General features: G+C 44.6%; 1 protein-coding gene across 1 annotated transcript in view; it reads left to right on the top strand.

The window, feature by feature from the left end:
• Nucleotides 1-14,417: 14,417 nt before the first annotated feature.
• The window catches only part of LOC127001600 (locomotion-related protein Hikaru genki-like), a 150,770-nt gene continuing 137,282 nt past the window's right edge, over nucleotides 14,418-27,905 (top strand). Inside the window, exon 1 of the mRNA XM_050866404.1 lies at nucleotides 14,418-14,542. The gene's annotated coding sequence lies outside the window, so the exon portion shown is untranslated. The remainder of the gene's footprint in view (nucleotides 14,543-27,905) is intronic.

Genomic DNA, 27,905 nt, shown 5'->3' with positions numbered 1-27,905 from the left:
CCCCCCAGCCCCAGGTATCAGTCTAGCGTTAAGTAATGTGTTTGTTTATTAGCCTTTCAGCGACAGAAAAATGAATAAATAAAGAATAGCCCAATAAATATATTTCATTTGGGCAAACACAGTGACAGGAGGAAACCATGCAGGCCATTCCTCACCTCGCCCTCGACACACACACACACACACACACACACACACACACACACACACACACACACACACAAAGGACCCAACACCCCTTCCCCTGACGTGTGTGTGTGTGTGTGTGTGTGTGTGTGTGTGTGTGTGTTTTAGATGTAGGTGTGCCATACATTACTCTCTCTCTCTCTCTCTCTCTCTCTCTCTCTCTCTCTCTCTCTCTCTCTCTCTCTCTCTCTCTCTCTCTCTCTCTCAACAGCCAGCCAATGAGAACAGCCAGATTCCCAGCATCGAATCATTATCGGGAAGTGATTGGTTAAAATCGCTTTGCCCGTTCCTTCTGTCAATGCACGTGAAGGAGAGGACCGGTGAGGGAGGGGAAGAAGAGAGAGGAGGGCGGCGGAGGAGGAGGGAGGGAGGTAAAGGAGGTGCGTAAGATTTAGAGTAGTGGTAATGAGAGAGGGAGAAGGAGGTGATGGAGATGAAGGGGAAGAAGAGAAGTGGGAAGAGGAAGGAGAGGAGGAGTGAGGGAGGTAGAGGAAGAAAGTAAGTAAGGGTGGATTGATACACACGGTTGGAATAGTAATAATAAGACAGGGAGAATAAATTGAGGGAGGTGATGGAGAGAGAGGGAGGGGAAGAAAGGAAGAAAGAGGAGGAGGAGGGAGAGGAGTAAGGAAGGTTATGAGGGTGAAAAACGATATGCAGGGTTAAGAGCAATAATGAGAGAGGGGAGCTAAGGGAGATGATGGAGATGGAGGGAGAGGTGATGTAAAGGGTGATGAAATGCGAGGGTGATAGGGAAGGGCGCATAGGAAGGGAGAGTGAGGGAAAGGAAAACAGAGTAACAAGGGAGCGACCATGTTTAAAATATGGAGAGAGGACCAAGGATAATTTTACCAGGAAAGAGAGAGATAGAGGATGAGAGTGTGAAAGGGAGACGAAATGAGGATGATAAAGAGAGGGAAGGGAGATGAAAGGCGAGAATGAAGTACCCGAGAGAAAGGTAGGGAAAGAGAAAAGGACAATTAAGTGAAGGAAGGGAAGGAGACAGGAGGGAAAACAGAGAGTGGATGACAAGGGAAAGAAAGAGGGGGAGAGAGAAAGAGGAAGAGAGAGAAGAGGGAGGATAACTTGACGAGGAAAGGGAGATGGAGGATAAAGAAACTAAACAAGAGAGAGAGAGAGAGGAGGAGAGAGAAAGAGGGGACGGAGGGAAAACTAAAGTAGGTTAGAGAGAGAGGGATATAAAGCTAAACCAAAAGAAAAAAAAAGACCTTGTGTGTGTGTAGGCGGGTTGAACGAAAAAGTGAGAGAACGGGAAGAACGAATGAGCGTATAGAAAAGAGAGCGTTGGCAGGCGAGGGAGAGAGGGAGGCTAAATAACGTTAGTGTGAAGGGGAAAAAGTGGTGAAAGGTGTGTGAATGAAGCCTGAGGGGAGAGCGTCAGTGAGTAAGGGAGGGAGGGGTTAAGGATGGAGGAGTAGGTGAGTCGGTGAGTGAGTGGGTGAGTGAGTAAGTGGATGACGAGAGTGAGTGAGTGAGTGAGTGGGTGACTAACTGACTGAGTGACTGACTGACTGGCTGACTGAGTGACTGACTGACTGGCTGACTGAATGAATGAATGAGTGAGTGAGTAAGTGAGTGGGTGACTAACTGACTGACTGACTGAATGAATGAATGAATGAGTGACTGACTGACTGACTGACTGAGTGCGTGACTGACTGACTGACTGACTGACTAACTGAGTGCGTAGAGAACGAGGATGAAGGAATGAGTGAGTGAGTGAGTGAGTGAGTGAGTGAGAGAGTGAGAAGTAAACGAAGAGAAAAGTGAAAGCGAGTGAATGAATAGGTAGCAAACAAAGCTGAAATAAATTAAGGATCACACGAGAAGGTTCCGAATCTGTTATAGGGCACCGGGAGGGTCAGAGCAGGTCAAAGGGAGTCAAAGGGAAGCAAGGGAGAGGTCACAGCCAATCAGAGAGGCTGCATTCGGTTCGGAGGGAAGGAAGAAGCCAGATAAGGTCAAGGGTTTCAATGGGGGTTCAAAGATCAATTGAAAGGGAGAACAGGGTCAGAAGGAGGAAAGGGAAAAGGTCACGTGGAATAATAAAAAGCTCATGAGAGGTCAGTAAAAGGTTAAGGAGAGGTTAGTGGGATCAGATGGAGGAATAAGAGGGTCGAGAGTAAGATTGGAATTTGATAGAGATTATAGCATGGTCAAGAGGAGGAAAGAGAAGAGAGCACAGGAAGTAAGAGGAGGTCATTAGGGGTCACATAAAGGTCAAGGATACGTAAGTGTGATCCGATGCAGGAATTTGAGGGTCGAGAGATCAGAATGGGATACAGAAAAGATCATAATGAGTTCAGGAAGGTTAAGTAAGGGGTCATTAAGAGCAAGAGAAGGTCGATGGGGGTCAGTATAAGGTCAAGGAGAGGTCAAAGGGATCAGATGGAGGAATGAGCCTAGAGATCAAAATGAGTTCAGGAAGGTTAGGAAAGGGGTCAAAAGAAGTAAGAGAAGGTCGGAGAAGATTAGAAAAAGGTCAAAGAGAGGTCAGTGTGAACAAATGGAGAAATAATAAGGTCTAGGTAACAGAATGGGATAAACAAGAGCTTATATTAAGTTCAGGAAAATTTGGGGGGCCTTTGAAAAGGTTAATTGGAGAGGCAGCGTAAGAGAAAGTCAGAGCAGGTCAGAAAAGGTCAAAGAGAGGTCAGTGAGATAAGATGGAGGAATGAGTGAGCCTAGGGAAGATATTATAATGAGTTCAGGAAAGTTCGGGGGACCTTTGAAGAGGTTAATAGGAGAGGCAGCGTAAGAGAAGATCAGACCAGGTTAGAAAAGGTCGATGTGAGGTCAGTGAGGTAAGATGGAGAAATGTGTGGGTCTAGGGAAGATATTATAATGAGTTCAGGAAAGTTCGGGGGACCTTTGAAGAGGTTAATAGGAGAGGCAGCGTAAGAGAAGGTCAGACCAGGTTAGAAAAGGTCGATGTGAGGTCAGTGAGGTAAGATGGAGAAATGTGTGGGTCTAGGGAAGAGATTATAATGAATTCAGGAAAGTTTCGAGTCCTTTGAAGAGGTTGATAGGAGAGGCAGCGTAAGAAAAGGTCAGAGTAGGTTAGAAAAGGTCAAAGAGAGGTCAATGAGATAAGATGGAGGAACGTGTGGGTCTAGGAAGATATTATAATGAGTTTAGGAAAGTTTCGAGGCCTGTGAAGAGGTTAATACGAGAGGCAGCGTAAGAAAAGGTCAGAGCAGGTTAGAAAAGGTCGATGTGAGGTCATTGAGGTAAGATGGAGAAATATGTGGGTCTAGGGAAGAGATTATAATGAATTCAGGAAAGTTTCGAGGCCTGTGAAGAGGTTAATACGAGAGGCAGCGTAAGAAAAGGTCAGAGCAGGTTAGAAAAGGTCGATGTGAGGTCAGTGAGGTAAGATGGAGAAATGTGTGGGTCTAAGGAAGAGATTATAATGAGTTCAGGAAAGTTTCGTGGCCTTTGAAGAGGATAATAGGAGGTGAGGCGGAGGTTCCAGAGTACAAGGGAAAGTTAGGAGTCGGTTAAGGGGTTAAAGGGTCAGAGTGGGGGGGCAGGTGGGGGGCGTGAGGTGTGTTGTACCTTAATTGGACGAGGCTTCCCACCTCCGGCACGGCGATTGGGTGATGCATTTCCCTCCCTTCCGACATGACTTACTAACTGGGTCTACGTCCGGCTTTTTTTGTTTTACCTGCGTGTGGGTGTAGGTAGGGGGGCGTGTGGGGGGGGAGGATGGGGTGGGGGTGGGGGGAGGCCGTGTGTGGGTGGGTGTGGAGGGGGGTAAGTGTGCGTGCTTGTTTGTGTGGGTGTGTGTGCGTGTTATTTTTTAAGGGTGCAGGAAAAATGTGGTTCTTTATCTAATTGGGATTCACACACACACACACACACACACACACACACACACACACACACACACACACACACACACACACACACACACACACACACACACACACACACACACACACACACACACACACACACACACACACACACACACACACACACACACACACACACACACTCACGAAGTCCCGTCGGCTCTCTCATTGAGCCACAAGTTACACTCTCTGCTGGAGAGGAGGTAATCACACGCTTGGGGGAAGGAGGGGACACGGCAGGGCCTTCAACACCACCATGCACCACCACAACCACAACCACCACCACCACAACTACCTTACACCACCACACCACCAAATATATAACCACGACCAGGAGTAGATACCATATTGTTTTCTCTTTTATTTTACGCCCTTGCACTGTCTCCTCTGCTGTAAAAAAAAAAAAAAAAAAAAACAGACACAGATACCACCATGATCATTCCACACCTACACACAACTAAGAACACTTCAATAACTCTCTGCACAATCAACACCACCACTACCACCACCAGTACAATCACCACAACCACCACACTCTACTACAGCATAATTTAACCACCATCACAACCACCCCAATACGCCTTTAAAAAATGTGTCACGAGTGGGAAGACAGTTTGATGAGAACAGGGCACCAGAGAGGGTCAGAGCGGGTCAAAAGGGGTCGAGAATAGTAAGGTCATGGCCAATCAGAGACGCCCACTTGGGTTCGGAGGCAAGGAAAAACTAAATAAGGTCACCAGGTTCAAGGGGGATAGAGATGAAAAGGACAGGAGAACAGGGTCAAGAGGAGGAGAGTAAGAGGTCAGTGGATATATAAAGAAAAGAGAAAAAAGAAAGTGGAAAAGAGGGGAGAGGGAAACTAATTGAGAACAGGGTCAAGAGGAGGAAAGAAAGAGGTCATAGAAAGTAAGAGGTCGGTGGATATATAAGGAAAAAGAGTAAGAAAGAGAGTGGAAAAAAAGGGGAGGGGGAAATTAAAGGACGCGAGGGGTTCGTTAATGGTTACAGGGAAGCGTGAATTTTCGACTTTTTTTTATTTTATTTCCGACCAATACATCGAGGAGAAATATCGAGGCTCGTTCCCCCTCTACACCATCGGGTCAGGGTCACCGCCGCCACTCCCGGGCAGCGCTGAGGCCAATCCGTTTAGGGCGACCCTCTGTTCTGCGTTACTTGATTAGTCCGCCGTCCAGTCATTCTGCGCGTTACCTTTGAACACTCAAGACACCAATTTCATACAAGCAGCTTTTCCGATGGCCTATAAATAATCCCTCTACAAAGTCTCGTTGTTTACTTCTATACTGGCAGTCATTTATTTTTGAGCACTTAAGACATCGATTCCATATACGCAGCTTTTCCGATGGCCTATAAATAATCCCTCTACAAAGTCTCGTTGTTTACTTCTATTCTGGCAGCCATTTACTTTTGAGCACTTAAGACATCGATTCCATATACGCAGCTTTTCCGATGGCCTTTAAGTAATCCCTCTACAGTTCCGTTGTTTACTTCTATACTGGCAGTCATTTACTTTTGAGCACTTAAGACATCGATTCCATATACGCAGCTTTTCCGATGGCCTTTAAGTAATCCCTCTACAGTTCCGTTGTTTACTTCTATACTGGCAGTCATTTACTTTTGAGCACTTAAGACATCGATTCCATATACGCAGCTTTTCCGATGGCCTTTAAGTAATCCCTCTACAGTTCCGTTGTTTACTTCTATACTGGCAGTCATTTACTTTTGAGCACTTAAGACATCGATTCCATATACGCAGTTTTTTCGATGGACTTTGAATAATGACTACAAACTTTCGTGATTTATTCTTGTCCTGATAATTATTAACGAGGCCGCCAGGAACACTAATACCCTGCAATCGCTTCAATGTCACCCTCTAAAACTGTACTTTGAGTCTGCATAAGCCTTTCAAGTTTCAGACCCCAAAGGCCAATCTCCCAGCATGAAGGACAAGGAGGAAGGGAACGAACGATCATTACCTGAAGAGAGCCTGACAATGCCATACACATACGAGGGCACCAAATCATTATGCCTTTATTCCCTATACATCAGTTCATTTACTTTCAACGGCCATTAGCTGTAGAGGGCCTGACATCACCAAAGGCTGACGAGAACACTAAATCTTTATGGCATTATCTTCTGTTTATCAGTTTATTTAATTCTGTTTTTTTCTTTTAATATTGAGAAGTGCATCAACTTTCTGCAGCGGGGACGGAACCTCGACCACAACTGTACGAGCGAGGTTGGCAGGGGCGGCGATGGAGCGACAAGACCGGGTTAGCGCGGCGCCCCAAGGCAGTTTAAAGACCGCTTAGGGGGAACGCAGCCTCCATCCCCCTCTGCAGGGTCTGGCCGTGTTGGTCCTTAATGAAGGTGATGGTAACATTAGCGAACCTCCAACTGCCTGAGACGCCGCCGCCTCCTCCTCGCCTGTACAAAATGATTATAAGAGCTGCGCCGATATAGTAGAGGTCTTGCTTATAGTTTAAAGTTGCCGGTAGCGTTCTCCGTTAGTTTGACGTGTACTACTACTTAAAGTTTCTTCAATACTTTCCATCTTATCAAAACTTCTATAAAATTTTCATCTTGAGTGAATCCAATATATATACACATTTTCCCGGGTGATTTCAAGCTTCGGGCGAGGCATGTGAGCTGTTGTTGTCGTCGCTGTCGTTGTTGTTGGGTAGAATTCGCGTGGCAATATGATGATGGAAACCCAACTTTGTCCCACTGCCGATATTACTCTGCCGCCAACGCCGCGCTCATCACATTATTGTTACCACTGTCAGCCGGGCCAGCACCAACGTCATCATTTAATCATTTAATCATAATTTTCATGGATAGAGAGCGAGAGAGAGAATCCAATTACTTTTACAATCAATTTGAAAAGATAGACAGATAGATAGATAGATAGATAAATACATGAACAGTTAGGTAGGTAGAATGACAGATAGACTGATAGAGATAATATAGACGGAAAGATAGAGATAAATAACTAGATAGATAGTTAAATACAGATAGATAAAGAAACACACCACCAGACAGCCAGACACACAGGTTAGATAGATAGATAGGCAGATAAACAGAGACAGATATAGGTAGATAGATAAATAGAAAGACAGATAGATAAACAGAGACAATCAGACATACCTCCACACAGCCAGGCAAACTCGCAGAAAGACAGACACGCAGACGCACAAACAGACAGGCAGACAGATAGATGAGCGGCCAAACAGACAAACAGACGGACAGGCAGACAGGAAGATCGAAGAGGCTCTCACAGCCTAATTAGGGGGAAGGCGCGCGACACAGGTGTAGAGAACAGGTGTGAGGGAGGCGACGGGGCAATTAATAACAGTAACAGGCAGGGAAGGAGGGAGGGAAGGAGGGAGAGAAGGAAGGAGGGAAGGAAGGAGAAAGGGAAGGTTGAGGGTTGGAAAAGAAGAGCGGGAAGAGGATGGCTGAGGCAATGATGAAAAGACGGAGGGAAGGAAGGAAGGAAAGAAGGAAAGAAGGAAAAATAATGAAGGAAGGAAGAAATGATTGAAGAAAGGAAGGAAGGAAAGAAGGAAGGGAAGAAAGAAAGAAGGAAGGAAGGAAGAAATGAATGAAAATTGGAAGGAAGGAAAGAAGGAAAGAAGGAAAAGAAATGAAGGAAGGAAGAAATGAATGAAGAAAGGAAGGAAGGCAGGAAGGAAGGAAAGAAGGAAGGAAGAGTGAGGAAGGAAGGAAAAAAGGAAGGAAGGAAGGAAGGAAAGAAAGAAGTAAGGAAGGAAGGAAGGGAGGAAGGGAAGAAAGGAAGGAAGGAAAGAAAGAAGTAAGGAAGGAAGAGAGAAAGGAAGGAAGGAAGGCGTTACGAAGAGGATAAATAGGAAGAAAGAGAGAAAGAAAGGGAAAAAAAGAGAGAGAAAAAAGGATGTAAAGAAAGGAGGTAGGAAGAAAGCAATGAAGGAAAGGAAGAAAGAAGGACGGTAAAAATAATGCAGTAATGAGGAGTGGAGAAAGGAAGAATTAGAGAGAGGGAGAGAAGGAGTGAAGGGGAGAGAGAGGAGAAGAAGGGGAGGAGAAAGCTCAAGGGCGTTCATAGTTTTTCCCTTCTTTCCCTTCAATTAATCTCCTTATTCTCCTCTCCTCTCCTATTATCCTCTTTATCACTTTTCTCTCCATTTCTCTTTCATCACTTGCCCTTCTTCCCCTTTCATCTGTCTCTCCCCTTCATCATCTTCCTCTCCCTCCTCCTCCATTTTACCTCCCTTTACCTCTCGTTCCTTTCATCTTTCTGTTCTCAAGCCAATATCCTTCCCTCCCTCCCTCCCTCCCCTCTCTCCTTTCCTTCCTCCTTCCCTCCATTCCCTCCCTCCCTTCCTTCCTCCCTCTCTCTCCCCTCCTCTTTTTTTCGTAAATTAGCGACGAAGTTAATTTTTCTCTCTTTTTTCGCTTCTCCGTCAAATTCCAAGTCTTTTCCTTAACTTTTAGTCCTTGAATATTCGGGAGGTGTTAATTTTCCCTTCCTGCGCCGCCGCCTGTGACGAGTTAAGGATGAACTCCGATAATGCGCGGCGAAGTTTTCTTTATATTGCTGAAGACGGTGGATAATATTAGTAACAGTGGTGATGATGATGATAATGATAATAATAATAATAATAATAATAATAATAATAATAATAATAATAATAATAATAATAATAATAATAATAATAATAATAATAATAATAATAATAATAATAATAATAATAATAAAAGAACCAGGAGAGAAAATGTAGAATGAAAAAGAATAAAAGAGGAGGAAGAAGAAAAGATGAAGAGGAAGGAAAAAAAGAAGAAAATGACGATGATAAAAAAGAAAGACAAAAAATAACAATGAATTCCTAAACGTGTATGCATAAATAGGTAGACAGATAGATAGACATAGAGAGTGAAATACATACATACATACATATATACATACATACATACAAACATAACACATTCACAGACGCACACAAAGAAGAAGAAATGAAGAAACAGAGATAACACAACGAACCCTAAAATAACAAAGAAGCGAGAACGAGGCAAAATAACACATGGAACAAACAAACAAAAAAACAAAAACAAAAAAAATAAATAAACAAACAAACATTTTACCAACAAATAAAAAAGTAAAACCCCTTTCAGACAAGAAGATGAAGTAGAAGAAAAAAAATGAGATGGAGAAGATAGAGAAGGAAGAGCAGGAGGAGAGCGAAGAGAGGAGGAGGAGGAGGAGGAGGAGGAGGAGGAGGAGGAGGAGGAGGAGGAGGGCGAAGAGAGGAGGAGTAGGAGGAGGAAGAGGAGGAGGAGGAGGGGAAGGCCGAACAGACGCCAATACCACACTTCACTTCCTTTCATGAATATGCGAATGAGAGAACCAAGGAAAGAAAGATTAACACGATACAAGCAAACGAAGAGGAAGAGAGAGAGAGAGAGAGAGAGAGAGAGAGAGAGAGAGAGAGAGAGAGAGAGAGAGAGAGAGAGAGAGAGAGAGAGAGAGAGAGAGAGAGAGAGAGAGAGAGAGAGAGAGAGAGAGAGAGAGAGAGAGAGAGAGAGAGAGAGAGAGAGAGAGAGAGAGAGAGAGAGAGAGAGAGAGACTACTCATGAAAGAAAGTAAGACGGAGAATCATGAGAGTGAGGCGTGGTATGTGAGAAAGTTAAGGGCAGTTTGGGAGGGAGGGAGGGAGGGAAGGGAGGGAGAGAAGGAGGGACTAGACGAGGGAGGAGGGAGTGCGAAAAGAAGAAATATGAAAGACGTAATAAGAGGAGAAGGAGGAGGAATGGAGTGAGGGATAACTGAAGGAAAAAAGGAAAGAAGGAAAGAAGGTCGGAAAGAAAGTGAAATGGAAAGAGAAGGGAAAAGAGAGAGAATGAGGAATGCAGCCGAAGGACAGGATGGAGGAATGATTGGAAGGAAGGAGAGAAAACGAGGGAGGGAGGATGGAAGGAGTGCAGGGGAGAGAAGATTGAAGGAAGTGAGGAAAAGCCGAAGGAAGGCAAGGAAACGAGGTGTCAAGGCCTTTGGGAGAAGACTGCAGCTTTTCAAGATTTAGGAGACGAAGTGAGAAAAGGAGAGAGACAGAGAGAGCAAGTATATGATGCAGCGGAATACACAGAAGGAGAAAGAGAGAGAGATAGAGAGCGAGAGAGAGAGAGAGAGCAGGGACGGGAGGAGGAAAATGAGCGAGGGAAAACGAAGAGTGAGAGGGAAAGAAGAAGAGGGATTAGAAGAGAAGGGATAAAATGGATAAAGGAGGAAAATGAAGACAAGATGGCCGGGTATTTCTCCCCAAAACAAACATAATTAAACATTTATGACAACTTCGCCGTCAGGTGGTGCGGACACGTTAATTACAGGTGAGCGCACACAAGCAAACACACACACACACACACACACACACACACACACACACACACACACACACACACACACACACACACACACACACACACATACACATTGAAACGAGCTCATGCAAACGCCACAAGGAAAAAAAAAGTTATAAAATGCAGAAGAGAAATAGGCGAGACATTCTTCTTCTTCGTCTTCTTCTTCTTCTTCTTCTTTTCCTTCCTCCTAGTCTTCCTCCTCCTCCTTCTCCTCCTCCTCCTCTTCATTGACATTTTCAACTCATGTCAACTTGCCGCCGCCGTAATGAAGAGAAAATAAAAGGTAATTAGACATGCAAATTACACTGAAGAAAATCGAAAAACCAAGAAGGCCGAGGCTGGCTGGAGGGAAGCATGTGTGAGAGGCGGCCAGATAGATAGATAGATAGATAGATAAACAGATAGATAGATAGATAGATAGATAGATAGATAGATAGATAGATAAACTTAGATAGAAAAATTGATAGGCATATAGAGAGAGAAGGAAAGAAAAAAGAAATGAAAGAAAAAAGAAAAAAAATGAGATAAATATATAAATAGATTGATATAAAGAAAGAAAACGAAAAAATACATAGTAAAATTAATAGATAAATGAAGTAATAGTGATGGATAAACATGTAAAAAAAGGAAGGAATGAAGAAGAAAAGAAATGAATGAATGAGTGAATGATAGATATAGATAGAGAGACACAGACAGACAGACAGACGTAAATACAGACACACTTACGCAGAACACCACTTAAATTCACCCACGCTAATTAAGGGGCAATTTTCTCTTCTAATTAGGCGCAGGATCACGAATGACACGACACACAACACTCATTTCTCCTAATCCTTAAGGAGAGAAGCTTCACCTCTTTGCTATTTCTGAACACACACAAATTAAAACTGCCTCAAAACATTTACGTCGATATTATAAGACACTTTCGCTTCTCACATCAACTATTTCTAAAGGTCAAAGAGGGGGTCAGTTGGGTTCTAATGAGTGTTTCTTCAAGTTCATGGTACAGCAGAAGGGTCAAACTACCACCAGGGTCATAAAACTACTCCTGGAAATGCCCGAAACTCCTACGAAGGTCTTGTCAAATATATGTTCTTGGGCGGTCAAAGAGGGGTCAATCGGGTTCTAATGAGTGTTTCTTCAGGTTCATGGTACAGAAGAAGGGTCAAACTACCACCAGGGTCTTAAAACTACTTCTGGAAATGCCCACAACTCCTACGAAAGTCTTGTCAAATATATGTTCTTGGGAGGTCAAAGCGGGGTCAGTCGGGTTCTAATGAGTGTTTCTTCAGGTTCATGGTACAGCAGAAGGGTCAAACTACCACCAGGGTCATAAAACTACTCCTGGAAATGCCCCAAACTCCTACGAAAGTCTTGTCAAATATATGTTCTTGGGCGGTCAAAGCGGGGTCAGTCGGGTTCTAATGAGTGTTTCTTCAGGTTCATGGTACAGAAGAAGGGTCAAACTACCACCAGGGTCATAAAACTACTCCTGGAAATGCCCACAACTCCTACGAAAGTCTTGTCAATTATATGTTCTTGGGAGGTCAAAGCGGGGTCACTCGGGTTCTAATGAGTGTTTCTTCAGGTTCATGGTACAGCAGAAGGGTCAAACTACCACCAGGGTCATAAAACTACTCCTGGAAATGCCCCCAACTCCTACGAAAGTCTTGTCAAAAATGTGTTCTTGGGCGGCGAATTGTCTCATAATACGACCCTTGCCCTTATTTGAATTGCTTTTAAGTCGTCCTGTAGGAGAGTGGGAGGATAGTCAGGATATTGTATTACTTCATTACTTTACTACTTACTTAACTTACTATTTTATTACTTGTGGCAGGGTGAGAAGTTATCTTTGCATTATCTTATCCTTATACTGAAGAATTTGTTGATTTAAAAAAGTAGTATATTTTTACGAATGCAGATCTTTTACCTTTCTTTATAATAAGTGATTATTTTTACAGCAAAGGAGACAGTTCAAGGGCATAAAAAAAGAAAATAATAATGAAAAAAAGAGCCCGCTACTCACTGCTCCTGAAAAGAGTACAGAGGAGTGGCCGAAAGAGAGGTCAATTTCGGGAGGAGAGGTGTCCTGATGGAAGGAGAAGTTTTACATTTAAAATTTAGTAACGACTTTATATATTTTTTCTCTTTCTAAATACATCTCTCTCTACCTCACTCTTTTGCTACCTTTAAACAGCACTCGACGCGTATCAGTTTTCCAAGTAAAAGGAGGAAAAAAAAAGATGAATGGATTTTGCGTTAGTCCGCCGGCACCACATCGACGCCGCCACAAGGGTTGGGTTCAAATCCTGAAAAGAAGGATGTTTTTCTCGACCCAAGCTAGTTCGCGTACCCCGCATCTCGCGCCCGTCCTTCTCACTTCGTCTCCGGCAGTCGCAATGTTCCCGGGAGATCACCTTCGCCCTGCTCCGTGTGCTAAAGGTTGTATAATATCGGGAAAAAACAGGAGCAGTACGGGAAACTTTTCTCCTCCTCTCGCTGTCTGCGCTATCTCTTTTCCCCTGTCCTCTTCATCTTTTGTCCCCTCCGGTCTTACGCCTTACACAAACTCTCCTGTCCTCCTCTCCCCCTCGCCTCCACCTTCCCCCGCCATACCTTCCTCTGATCCCTCCTTTGTCCCTCACTCTTGTCCTCGTCCTCCCTCCTGTCCCCACCGCGACCTCTTTCTTTAAACTTGGAATTCGCTGCGTGTATATAAAGTTTGTCGCCTCTGGTAAGCTCCAACTACCGCACTTTTTCATCCTTTTATTATATTTCGAAACACTATACATAACCTCGGCTTCGTTCTTTTCGCTTTGTATTTGTGTGACGGAGGTTCGTGCGTCTGTGTCGAGGGTGGGTCCACAGAGGCGATGAAAAGTGCCTTGTACCATTGCGATGATGTGTCCTGAATTATTTGTTAGGAATGTACAAAATAATGATCTGCAGCACTGTCAGCTGTCATATAATCATGTGGACTTATTTTTTTTTTTTTACAGCAAAGGAGACAGTTCAAGGGCACAAAAAAAGTAAACATTAATAAAAAAAAAGGATTTATTGGTTTTCTTTATCACGTTGTCTTTCGGGTGAGCGACGAGAAGTGCCTTGAACCACCGGAATGACGTGCCCGGTGCTGCTTGTTATGAATGTACAAAACTCCGCCACATTATCAGTTTTCAAATTATATGGACTTATGGATTTATTGATTTTCTTTATCATTATTGCCTTTCAGGTGAGCGACACATTATTACAATCCATTGATCGTACTCGCGGGACTCAACAGAAGCCTAACGTTCGACACTAAACAAACAGAGGAATTCTTGGCGTGGGCTCGGCCCTCGGCGTGTCCTAAACAAAGGCTGTACGCCGGCCCTGCTGAGCCTCCTCCGGGGTGGCGTGTATCCCTATTATGGTCTTCTCTCAGCATCATCCCCTTACTTGCAGGGGGCGCCACCCTAAGGATAAACCCATTTACACCCTTCCCTCGCCAGGTAAAGCCGGATAGGGCGACTACTTCATACCTGCCTGCCCCGGCCTTTACGCCAGTCCCGCCCTCCGCACCACTCGCTTTAGGGGTAACGATCCCTGTTACCAGGCTGACAAAAAATAACGCGATTATTTCTACTAAAAGAAATATTCCGATATTTTTTAGTGGATCAATTGGACAACTCTACGGTGTTTGAGTTCGGATTTACGTTTACTCACTTACTACACGAAGGAAAGACTATTGAGGTAGACAGAAGATCCACAAATCAGTAATTCAATCAGCGTTAGGTAGACAGAGCCTCTACCATCACACTTGTCTTTCTTCTCATGTCCCTGCACACTAATATATTTCAGGAGCAGCGGATTCTGTCAGTCTTGAGGGAGACAAGAGCTGAAAATCGGGAGATTTCCGAGAAATTCAGGGAGTGTGGCAACCCAGACGGGGAGCAACAGTGGTCCGTCGGACGTGGTCGGGAGAAGACGTGCGCGTGTGGTGCCGCCCGCCGCCTCAGCGAGTGCCTGTCTGTGCAGTTGTCCCCGAGACCTCAGCCTCACAGCCCCGCCCTGCCGCCCGCCCGCTGAGAGTAAGTGTGGCAGCAATACGCCCACCATAACAACCCTCCCTCCTTATTTACAAACTTTTTTCGAAAAAGATTTGTCTGCCTGTCTGTACGTATGTATGTATATATTTATATATATATATATATATATATATATATATATATATATATATATATATATATATATATATATATATATATATATATATACATACATATAAATTTAACCATCATCATGTATCATTCTATCGCAAGACATAAGACATCCGTTTCTGTTTTGCGCCTCTAGTTTCCAGTTTCAATGTAAACGTTTCGTAAAGTTCTTCCGGTGAACGGTGAACGGCCTCCCGGGAGTGTTTTATGTCAGTTACTCCCAGGCTGCCACTTTTTGTGCACTTTTGTTGTCCCTCCAACACATGTGCCCTGGTCATTGTCATTGCTTGACTTTAGTTGCCTGTATTATGTAGTCTACTTTTGTCTCGAGAACTTTTCAACTTTCTTTCCCAAGACTCGGTCAATGTTCATGTCTCTGCCCCCGCCCCCCCCCCCCCTTCCCCCCGTCATGATGGGGAGAACGCAGTAGATGCAAACCCTTCGCTTGAAGCACAGTGGCAGAGCCTCCTGTTATGTTGCCTTGTTTTATGGAAGTACTCAAGCCCAGTCCCATATGTTTCTTTTTTCCTATTCGAGTAAGGAATTGCTTTGCTACTTTTTCGTTCCTCTTGGATAGATCATTTTTTTGACTTGAGGATGATTGATGAATATAACTTTAGTCTTTTCTTCTGCATCTAAAAGCCCCACTTACAGACTTTCCTCGTCCATTATTCTATCATCTCGTGCAGTTCCCCATTAGACTAGCTAAAAAGAACAATGCCAACAATGAATTAAAAATTACTTAAGTTTTCGTTTTAAATTTTAATTCCTATATTCCTGTAAGCGCGCCGCAAACAGTTTAATTAATTATGGTAGCGCCCTGTCAAACACCTTTATAATTATACTGGAACCCCACCCATAAAAAAAGGAAGACTGGTAGCTTCGTCTGTCTATCCACGCCGTTCTAGATAACCGCAGCACGCAAGCCTGTTCACCACGTTACACACACACACACACACACACACACACACATACTCACATTTCCCTGTAGTCACCGTTAAAGCCCCCGCTCTCGCCCCCCCCCTCTCGCAGCCCCCTTTATACATCATTTTGCACCTAAACTACTGGAGTAACATGAGCGGTGGAGGAGGGTGGGGGGGGAAGGGAGGGGCAGGGAGGGGGCAGGGGGAGAACATGTTATTGGGAGCTGAAATTTATTTGATCCCCAGAACACCAGTAACTTTTGGTTGAGAGTGAAGCAACGGGGGAGGAAGGTGGTGGTGGTGGTGTGGTTGTGGTGGTGGTGGTGGTGAGGTTGATAGAGGAAAGAGAAGAGGAAGATAAGGAGGCGAACAACAGTGAAGAGGATTAAGAGAAGAAGGGTTTATTGTTGTTTTTGTTCTTGTTCTTGTTGTGTCGGGATAGGGATGACGGTGAGAAGGAAAAAAAAGACAACACAAAATAGAACAGAGATTAAAGTTGTACCGAGAGCCGAGGACACAAGGGAAAAGGACGGAGAGGAGGAAGCAGAAGAGAAGGAAAAAGAGAATAAAGCGGAGGTGATGGAGATGGTGGTGGTGGTGGTGGTGGCGGCTGTGGAAGTGAAGTGGACGAGGAATAAAGCCCGAACGGTGGTAGTAATGGTTGTTGTGGTCGTGGTAGTGGTGGTGGTAGTAATGGTAAGAATGGTGGTGGAAGTGGTGGTAGTGGTCATGGTGGTGGTGGCTGTGGAAGTGAAGAGGACGAGGAATAAAGCCTGAACGGTGGTAGTAATGGTTGTTTTTTGTGGTGGTGGTGGTGGTGGTGGAGAGTATTCAGTATATACGAAATGGAAGGATAAAAAATAAAGTCCAGCAGCACTGCAATTAAAAACTACATGTTTGGAACAACCCACAAACAAATGACGGCACAAATCAACGCGCTGGTAGACGAGAGAGAGAGAGAGAGAGAGAGAGAGAGAGAGAGAGAGAGAGAGAGAGAGAGAGAGAGAGAGAGAGAGAGAGAGAGAGAGAGAGAGAGAGAGAGAGAGAGAGAGAGAAGGGAAAGTCATGTATCTGTGCCTATATGAATCAGTACAACACACTAACGAGAACAGATGGAGGTAAATATAGAGGCAGATAAAAATGACAAACTACACCGATACACATAGACGAGCAGAAAAAAATAACACTAAAACATTCAAACTCGAAAAATGGAAAATAGGAAAAAAAAAACATATGAATGAATTGAATATATAGACAGAACTGACGCACAACTAGAGAGCCAGAAAGATAAAGGCAAAGAAAAATATATAAGACAGGTGGATAGAGAAAAAAAACAGACAGGTAGATAGAGAGAAACAAACAGACAGGCGGACAGATTAAGAGACAGGCAGAAAGAGAAAAGCAGGCAAGCACATATGAAAAAAACAGACAGATAGGAGAGAAACAAACAGACGGACAAACGGGAACACAAACAGACATAGAGCAAGAGATGTGTGCAGTACCGTGAGAACAGAAGCAGAAAAGAACAGGATCCAGTTTCAACGCTAAACGGAGAATCATCGAGCGAAAACCTCTTATCCTTACTAAGTTGTGGCGTCCTGTTGGTGATATTCCTCTTACTTATACGAAACCAGAGAGCATTACTAACTTCACCTTTACCATTATCACCATCATCATCACCATCAGCATCACTATCATCTGTATCACGCGTTGCAGCTAAAGTGTAAAGAAGCTAAAATATTAAACGTCGCATTATTTTTTTTTTTTTTATGCTCCTCGCTTTCTCTATTTTTTTTCTATTATACCTATTGCACGAGCTTGTATTACTCTCTCTCTCTCTCTCTCTCTCTCTGGAAAATGGGAACACTCTCCACTTATTTTTCATGACAGACCGCTTTATGAGGCTTAAATATTTTTTTTCTCTTACGTGTAACAATAGTCCAACAAACAAACATATAAAGTCACATTTTTCCCTCATTCACACGTTTTCTTGACAAATGCTCGTTTTTTTTTTCGTTTTTTTTCGTTTTTTTTTTTTTTTTTTTTTTTTACAGCTAAAGAATCACCTCAAGGGTATGTTTATTTTCACTGACTCACTGGGTTGTTTGTTTGTGTTCTGTTTTTTTTTTTTTTTTTTTTTTTTTGAGGGGGGATCTCTTGTTCTCTTTCTCTCTCTCTCGATCTCTGTCCCTCTGTCTTTCTATCTATCTATCCGTCTATCTGTCCATCTGTGCGTATGAATAGAAAATCAAAGTATCTATGTTCCAATTTCTTGACATAAATAGGTAAATGGGTATAGATAGATAGATAGATAGAGAGCTAGGTGGCTTTATAGTGATAGCTAGATAGATAGACATAGATAGATATATAGACACAGACAGATAGACATAGATAGACAAACAAATAGATACAAAGTCAAATAGATGGACAGATTGAAAGATAAAATAAAGAGGAAGTTAGATACACACACACAGACAGACATAGACAGACAAACAGATAGATACAAAGTCAAATAGATGGATAAATTGACAGATAAAATAAAGAGGAAGGTAGATACACACACACAGATAGACATAAATAGACAAACAAATAGATACAAAGTCAAATAGATGGATAAATTGACAGATAAAATACAGAGAAAGTTAGATACACACATAAATACAGATACAGACAAATAGATAGAGAGAGAGAACGACACAAATAAACACCGATAGCCAGAGACACGGATACAAAAACACTGATAGCTGAGATCCTCGGGGGAGCACAAAATATTAAAAAAAAATTCCCCCCACGCTCCACGCTCCGTCGCAATACTTATCATCATCATCATCATCATCAATAGGAGAGATTGTGTATGTTGCGGTGGTAACGGGGGAAGGGGGGGTGTCGGGCGGGTAGGGGGAGGGGGAAGGGAAGGGGGTGGATCTCTCTCTTCACGTCCACTCTCAACACCACCACCCTCCTCTGACCTTACACACGCGGGAGGGAGTTAGTTTAGTTTCCACGCGAGCAACTTTCCTTCTTTCCACTTTGTCAACAACTCCCGCGTGGAATCGATCAATACGCTGCGGTCTTGGGTCACGAACTTCAGCGGCGTCCCTATTTTTCCTGTCTAGCGCAATGGTTCGGCGTCGCAGGGAAATATATCAGAGTGAGAGGCTTGGTTGGCTATACTGTTGAGGTTACTTTGGGGGTGTTCTCAATACGATTCGAGGTCATAACGCTGCGGTCATGGGTCACGAGCTTTGGCGGCGTCCCTTTCTTACAGTCTAGCGCAATGGTTCGGCGTCTCAGGGAAATATATCAGGGTAAGAGGCTTGGTTGGCTATACTGCTGAGGTTACTTTGGGGGTGTTTTCAATATGATTCGAGGTCAATACGCTGCGGTCTTGGGTCACGAGCTTTGGTGGCGTCCCTTTATTATCAGCCGCTATAGTTCGTGGTAGTGGTGGTGGTGGTGGTAGTAATGGTAAGGATGGTGGTGGTGGTGACTGTGGAAGTGGACGAGGAATAAACCCTGAACGGTGGCATATGCTATGGTCTTATAACACCTCCGTGGTCTAGTGGTCAGCGCGGCTATCCCGGATTTCACATTGGGCCGTGTCCCGAGGTAACTGGTTCTTACCTACCACAGGCTCAACGGATCGGAGATGAGCACCACAGCCACGCACATCTGTAGCGTATGCACCCACCTCTACCTTTTATGGTTTGCGAAATAACTCACGGTAAGAGGCTTAGCTATGTAACATGGGGTGCCTTTGGTGTTTCGTGTTCCGGTAACTACTCGGGGTTTATGTTATTCCTATGTTTGAAGACCAGAGAGAGTATTACGTCTACTTATCCCCCTATTTCTCCTCTTCATGCTGTACAAACCTTATAAACCTGCCACTAACGTCCAAATCGCTTATGTAAATCTCTACCTATTCAGCAAGAGCCTTTTTAGTTTCCTTTTATGTTACAGGAAAGGAGGCAGGTCAGTGGCAAAAAGATGAAAGATATAAACCGAGAGCTTTTTCAGTTTGACGTAATGAGGGTCCGAAATGTTTGATGATACGGAGCTTAGTCTCAGGGAAAGGAAGAAGAGGAGGAGAGGTAATTCAAGGAGGGCTCATTAGTGGAGGAAAGGTAAGGAGGACTTGGTTATGGAGTCATGCAGGTACACACACGCTTTGTTTTCTTGTAGTACAATTCTGTGGTTATGATTTCGACTGTACCTGAGAAGTGTAATCCTCCTCCTCCTCCTCCTCCTCCTCCTCCTTCTCCTCTTCTTCTTTTTCATTCAGCTTTTTTTGTTTTTTTCTTCTTTTTCTGTATTTTTTCTTCTTTTTCTTTTTCTTTTTTTTTCTTCTTCTTCTTCTCGTCCTCCTCCTCCTCCACCTCCTCCTCCTCCTCTTCGTCTTCCAGCTTGCTTTCTATTCCCTTTTTTCCCTCCTCCTTTCAAAGTCCACCTCTCGTCTTCTGAGCTTCTCTCTTCTATCTTTCCTCCACCTCTTTCTCCTCTCCATTAACTCACAATCCTTCTCTTTCCTATGCTTTATTATCTTCCTCTCCAATTTCCTCGTCTTCTTCCTCCTCCTCTTCCTCTTCTCCCAACTTCTTCGCCTCCTACTCCACCTTTTCCTTCTCTGCCTCCACCTCCCGCTTCTCTTTCCCCAGTCAATAGCTTCTCGTCCTTCCAGCCTGAGGGAAGGAATGAGGAGGAGAGCTTAGAGAAGAAGGAGAAGGAGTAGGAGGAGGACGAGGAAGTGTGAGAGGGAAGAGGAAGGATTGGAGGAGGAGGAGGAGCAAGAGGAAGAGGAAGAGGAAGAGGGATATCCTATGATCATTGAAGGTCGACGTTGGGGAAGGGTTTACGTTTCCGGATCTCCCTCCCCCCCCAGCACCAATCTTCCCCCTTATCCCTCTGCTTCCCACTTCCCCCAACCTCACCCCCTCCCCCCCTTCACCCAGAATCCGCACCTAGCCCATCATTTAGAGGCAGTGGAGAGTGTGTCCAAAGTTTGCATACTCCACACTGACGGTTACGCGTAGTGGTGGTGGTTGTGTTGGTTGTGCGGTGGTGCAGAGAGGGGAGGGGAAGGGAGGGGAGGGTGGAGCAGCGTTGCCAAATTGTCGTACTCTGAGCATTGCATTTATCATTTTTAGGCTCCAAGACCGTCGTAACCACACAAACAACGATAGAAAATAAAACTTATCGTTGAAACTATTAAAGAGTGATGGTTTTCGCTCTTTTTGCTAGAGTTATCGGTAAGAAACTAGGAAAATGCAATGCGCTGAGTACGATAATTTGGCAACGCTGGGGTGGAGGGGTCTCGAAATCTCCCTTAGTGAAGTATATAATCGCATTGCACTCCTGTCTGTTTCCACCCTAAAGTGTATGAGGTGCCAGAGGAACTATTTTACATTTTACACTTTCTTTTTCTCTCTCTCTAATTTGATCTCTCTCTGTACACTATGTCTCTCCCTTTCTCTATCTAACCTATCTATCTATCTATCTATGTATCTGTCTGTCTGTCTGTCCATTTATGTATTTATTATGTACTTATTTATGTATTTATCTATCTACCTACCTGCTTACCTATAAATTTATCTGTGTGTTTGTCTATTTATCCATCCATCTATCTATCTATCTATCTATCTATCTATCTAGCTGTCTGTCTATCTGTCTATCTGTATCAATATCTTTCTTTTCCTCTGCTTTTTCGCCCCTTCCCTCGCGGCCCACCTGAGCTGTGAACACCTGCAATTCCACCTGTGACTAATTGGTGTTGAGTGTTACCCTTCACAGGTAGGCACTCAGGTATTCCCGGCTATTACCAAGGTCTCTCTCTCTCTCTCTCTCTCTCTCTCTCTCTCTCTCCTGTCTATCTTTCTATCTATCTCTCTGTCTGTCATTTAATCACTTCTGGGTGGACATAATCCTACGCCCAAAGCCTCTTTTTTTTTTCATTTTCACTTGCGCTTTTATCTTCATCCTCACATATATATTTTCCTTTATTCTGCTTTTTGAAAATATATTTCGAATGTTACTGCTACTACATAATTTTGCTTTTTCTATTACTCGATCTAAATCTCTCTTTTTTCCTTTATTTTGGAGAGAGAGAGAGAGAGAGAGAGAGAGAGAGAGAGAGAGAGAGAGAGAGAGAGAGAGAGAGAGAGAGAGAGAGAGAGAGAGAGAGAGAGAGAGAGAGAGAGAGAGGAGGAGAGAGAGAGAGAACAGGAGAGAGAGAGAGAGAGAGAGAGAGAGAGAGAGAGAGAGAGAGAGAGAGAGAGAGAGAGAGAGAGACGGAGGGGGGAGGGAAAGGCAGGAGAGATAAGAGACAGAAAAACACGAAAGCTATAACTGACAAACTGACTAACTAACTGACTGCCTGACTGACTAACTGACTACCTGAATGACTGCCTGACTGACTAACTAACTGACTACCTGACTGACTGCCTGACTGACTAACTAACTGACTGCCTGACTGACTGCCTGACTGACTAACTGACTACCTAACTGACTGCCTGACTGACTAACTAACTGACTGCCTCACTAACTAACTGACTACCTGACTGACTGCCTGACTGACTAACTAACTGACTAATTGACTGACTGCCTGACTGACTTACTAACTGACTGACTGACTGACTGACTGGCTGACTGACTGACTGAGTGATTGACTGACTAACTAACTAACTGACTGACTGACTGGCTGACTGACTGACTGACTGGCTAACTAAGTGAAAGACTGACTGACTGACTGACTAACTAACTAACTAACTAACTAACTGACTGACTGACTGACTGACTAACTAACTGACTGGCTGACTGACTGGCTGACTGAATGACTGACTGACTGACTGACTGATTGACTGACTGACTGGCTGACTGACTAACTAACTGACTGCCTGACTGACTAACTAACTGACTACCTGACTGACTAACTAACTGACTGCCTGACTGACTAACTAACTGACTACCTGACTGACTAACTAACTGACTGCCTGACTGACTAACTAACTGACTACCTGACTGACTGCCTGACTGACTAACTAACTGATTACCTGACTGACTAACTATCTGACTACCTGACTGACTGCCTGACTGACTAACTAACTGACTACCTGACTGACTAACTAACTGACTGCCTGACTGACTAACTAACTGACTGACTGACTGGCTGACTAAGTGAAAGACTGACTGACTGACTGACTGACTAACTAACCAACTAACTAACTAACTAACTGACTGACTGACTGAATAACTAACTAGCTGACTGGCTGACTGACTGGCTGACTGAATGACTGACTGACTGACTGACTGATTGACTGACTGACTGGCTGACTGACTAACTGACTACCTGACTGACTAACTAACTGACTGCCTGACTGACTGACTGACTGACTGACTGGCTAACTAAGTGAAAGACTGATTGACTGACTGACTAACTAACTAACTAACTAACTAACTAACTAACTAACTAACTAACTAACTAACTAACTAACTAACTGACTGACTGACTGAATGACTGACTGACTGGCTGACTGACTGACTGACTGACTGGCTGACTGACTGACTGACTGATTGACTGACTGACTGACTGACTGGCTAAATAAGTGAAAGACTGATTGACTGACTAACTGACTGACTGACTGACTGACTGGCTAAATAAGTGAAAGACTGATTGACTGACTGATTGACTGACTGACTGACTGACTGGCTAAATAAGTGAAAGACTGATTGACTGACTAACTGACTGACTGACTATCTGACTGACTGACTGACCGAATGAAGGCACAGCACTCTAGAGAAAAAATACACTTCCAGAAAACAAACATGAACGGAGAAACGCACAAACAAAACACACATACAAAAAAAAACTTCCTTTGCATGTATACTGGTACTAAGTTGTGTCGGGATAAGGTAAGGGGTTGGATAAGGTAGCGGGAGAGCGGGGGGGGGGGATGGGTACGTGAGAGAGAGAGAGAGAGAGAGAGAGAGAGAGAGAGAGAGAGAGAGAGAGAGAGAGAGAGAGAGAGAGAGAGAGAGAGAGAGAGAGAGAGAGAGAGAGAGAGAGAGAGAGAGAGAGAGAGAGAGAGAGAGAAGGTGAGGTTGTAATTTCTGTGCATGCAAATTGAACGTGACTGCGGCAAAGTGCGGCTCCCTGTTAATGGCTTTATAACATCGTGACGAGGAAAGGATGGGTGGCGGGGCGGCGTCAGGAGGAAGAAGAAGAGGATGAAGAGGCAGAGTGGTGCGCTCCCGTGGTGATGGTGGTGGTGGGAATATTGAAGGTAGTGGGCACGGAGAGAGAGTGAGGTATTGTGAGGGAAAAAGAGAGAGAGAGAAGGTAAAGAATTGAGTGAGTGAGTGTGGTGTGCTGATGACAGGTAGGCAGGTAGGAAAGGTAGGTAGGCAGGTAGGTAGGTGGGTAGGAAGGCAATGGTGTTGGTGGAAGTTATGAAGTCCGGGTCTATTGTATATTCAGAGAGAGAGAGAGAGAGAGAGAGAGAGAGAGAGAGAGAGAGAGAGAGAGAGAGAGAGAGAGAGAGAGAGAGAGAGAGAGAGAGATGGTATGTGCGAGGGGAGCATCATTTCAACGCTACATATACCCACAGTCCCCCGCCAACACCATCCATCTCTTTTTTTAATATACATCTCTCTCTCTCTCTCTCTCTCTCTCTCTCTCTCTCTCTCCACGTTTCATTCTCGTAAAATCACAATTAGGTTGTCATTTAAGCGGCATCAAAAGCACGATCCTTTATTTTTTGCTTGTTTGAAATGAAAGCTTCTCTCTCTCTCTCTCCTCCTCCTCCTCCTACTACTACTACTACTACTACTACCACCACTACCACCACTACCACTACTACCACCAAAGCAATTACGACCATAACTACTACAACAACAACAATAACAACAACAACAACAAAACAACGGGTCATTAGCTTTCGATACTAAGTGGATGAGGGGAATCGACTCCCATTAAAAAGCAAAAAAAAAAAAAAAAAAAAAAACCAGAAAACTCATAACCACTGATGACGGCGGGACAAAAATCACATTCGCCCACCGCAGTGACTGTCCATTGCTTTCCTAATTTTATCCATTATTCATGCCATTATTCATCCTTCCCCGCTGCAAAAGAGATAAAAAGGGAGGGAGGGAGGGAGGGGACAGAGAGAGAGAGAGAAGTGGAGGGAGGGATAGGATTGAAGAGAAGTGGATGGAGGGAGGAGGGGGAGTGAGATAAGTGGAGGGAAGGGAGGGAGGAAAGAGAAGTGGTGAGAGGGAGGGTAAGTGAGGAAGGTGAAGAAGGAGAAGTGAAGGGAGGGAGGGAGGTAGAGAGCAGCATGTACGAGAACCAGGAGAGAAGAAAAACACAGATAATATAAGGTAAAAAAAAATACATCTTTCTCACACACACGAATACGTCCTTCTCACACACACGAAGGAGATGAAGGGTAGTGAAGGAAAGGGAAGAAAAGTGAGGGAAAGGAGGTGGAGGGTAGTGAAGGAAAGTGAAGGGAAGGGAGGGAAGGGAGGCGGAGGGTAGTGAAGGAAAGTGAAGGGAAGGGAGGTGGAGGGTAGTGAAGGAAAGTGAAGGGAAGTGAGGGAAGGAAGGTGGAGGGTAGTGAAGGAAAGTGAAGGGAAGTGAGGGAAGGAAGGTGGAGGGTAGTGAAGGAAAGTGAAGGGAAGTGAGGGAATGGAGGTGGAGGGTAGTGAAGGAAAGTGAAGGGAAGTGAGGGAAGGGAGGTGGAGGGTAGTGAAGGAAAGTGAAGGGAAGTGAGGGAATGGAGGCGGAGGGTAGTGAAGGAAAGTGAAGGGAAGGAAGGTGGAGGGTAGTGAAGGAAAGTGAAGGGAAGTGAGGGAAGGAAGGTGGAGGGTAGTGAAGGAAAGTGAAGGGAAGTGAGGGAAGGAAGGTGGAGGGTAGTGAAGGAAAGTGAAGGGAAGTGAGGGAAGGAAGGTGGAGGGTAGTGAAGGAAAGTGAAGGAAAGTGAAGGGAAGGGAGGTGGAGGGTAGTGAAGGAAAGTGAAGGGAAGGGAGGGAATGGAGGTGGAGGGTAGTGAAGGAAAGTGAAGGGAAGTGAGGGAAGGGAGGTGGAGGGTAGTGAAGGAAAGTGAAGGAAGTGAGGAAGGAGGTGGAGGAGAAGGAAAGTGAAGGAAGTGAGGAAGGAAGGCGGAGGGTAGTGAAGGAAAGTGAAGGGAAGTGAGGGAAGGAGGTGGAGGGTAGTGAAGGAAAGTGAAGGAAGTGAGGGAAGGTAGGTGGAGGGTAGTGAAGGAAAGTGAAGGGAAGTGAGGGAAGGTAGGTGGAGGGTAGTGAAGGAAAGTGAAGGGAAGTGAGGGAAGGGAGGTGGAGGGTAGTGAAGGAAAGTGAAGGGAAGGGAGGGAATGGAGGTGGAGGGTAGTGAAGGAAAGTGAAGGGAAGTGAGGGAAGGGAGGTGGAGGGTAGTGAAGGAAAGTGAAGGGAAGTGAGGTGGAGGGAGGTGGAGGGTAGTGAAGGAAAGTGAAGGGAAGTGAGGGAAGGGAGGTGGAGGGTAGTGAAGGAAAGTGAAGGGAAGTGAGGGAAGGAAGGTGGAGGGTAGTGAAGGAAAGTGAAGGGAAGTGAGGGAAGGGAGGTGGAGGGTAGTGAAGGAAAGTGAAGGGAAGTGAGGGAAGGGAGGTGGAGGGTAGTGAAGGAAAGTGAAGGGAAGTGAGGGAAGGAAGGTGGAGGGTAGTGAAGGAAAGTGAAGGGAAGGGAGGTGGAGGGTAGTGAAGGAAAGTGAAGGGAAGGGAGGTGGAGGGTAGTGAAGGAAAGTGAAGGAAAGTGAGGGAAGGAAGGTGGAGGGTAGTGAAGGAAAGTGAAGGTAAGTGAAGTGAAGGGAGGTGGAGGGTAGTGAAGGAAAGTGAAGGGAAGTGAGGGAAGGAAGGTGGAGGGTAGTGAAGGAAAGTGAAGGGAAGTGAGGGAAGGGAGGTGGAGGGTAGTGAAGGAAAGTGAAGGGAAGTGAGGGAAGGGAGGTGGAGGGTAGTGAAGGAAAGTGAAGGGAAGTGAGGTGGAGGGAGGTGGAGGGTAGTGAAGAAAAGTGAAGGGAAGGGAGGTGGAGGGTAGTGAAGGAAAGTGAAGGGAAGGGAGGTAGTGGACGAGAATCAGTAAAGAAAAAGAAAAAAAATAACAGCCGAAAATCAAAGGCAAAAAGCATATGCTACCCAAACACACGATCTCGTAACCGTAAATAAAAGAAACACGAACTAACCTAACACAACATAAGAACACGAAATAGCACTAAAACACACACCATACACATTTACCAGCATCATTCTTCTCTAACCTTTCGCTCGGTACCTCTTTTATCGTTCACATGAGGCGCCGATACTTTCTGGGGGCGAGAATTCCCGCCGAAGTGTTACAGAATGACTGATAACCCTCGGGATCTCAGGCGCCTCTCTTGGTACAGCTTAGCAATGCAATGTGTGTAAAACAAATGCTCCTGGTGTGTCTCTGGCGATATTGACCGTAACGTTGAAAAGAAGAGCCGGCAGTAGTAGTAGAAGTAGGAGGAGGAGGAGGAGGAAAAGGAGGAGACAGTGGAAACACAGGCAAAGTGAATCAACGAGAAAAGGAAAAAATGTAGAAGGATGAATGTTTTCCGCAAGCGTTGAAAACAGTTGTTATTGACGTAGTGTGTGTGTGAGAGAGAGAGAGAGAGAGAGAGAGAGAGAGAGAGAGAGAGAGAGAGAGAGAGAGAGAGAGAGAGAGAGAGAGAGAGAGAGAGAGAGAGAGAGAGAGAGAGAGAGAGAGAGAGAGAGAGAGAGAGAGAGAGAGAGAGAGAGAGAGAGAGTATAACAAAGGGAATAATAGAAGCAATAAGAAAAACCTGGGAGAGAATAGCGAGCAGAAAATGTAGAAAACAAAGGAAAATATAAAATGCGGAGAAGAAAAAGTAAAGAAAGCGAAAGGAAGCAAGAACAAAGAGTGGATAAGGATTGATAACAAAGAGATCAGAAGAAAGAATGCGAGAGAGAAAGAGAAGAGAAAAGAGGAGAGGAGGAAGCGTATGACAGGGAGCAAAGATAAGACGAGAAGAAAGAGAGGGGATAACGAGAGAGAGAGAGAGAGAGAGAGAGAGAGAGAGAGAGAGAGAGAGAGAGAGAGAGAGAGAGAGAGAGAGAGAGAGAGAGAGAGAGAGAGAGAGAGAGAGAGAGAGAGAGAGAGAGAGAGAGAGAGAGAGAGAGAGAGAGAGAGAGAGAGAGAGAGAGAGAGAGAGAGAGAGAGAGAGAGAGAGAGAGAGAGAGAGAGAGAGAGAGAGAGAGCCGGAAGGATAATCAAATCTAAATCAATTTAAGGGTATGAGATCA

The sequence above is a fragment of the Eriocheir sinensis genome, chromosome 2 (assembly GCF_024679095.1).
Source record: "Eriocheir sinensis breed Jianghai 21 chromosome 2, ASM2467909v1, whole genome shotgun sequence".
NCBI lineage: Eukaryota > Metazoa > Arthropoda > Malacostraca > Decapoda > Varunidae > Eriocheir > Eriocheir sinensis.
The sequence above is the reverse complement of the archived record's forward strand: the minus strand, read 5'-3'. Positions and strand labels throughout refer to the sequence as shown.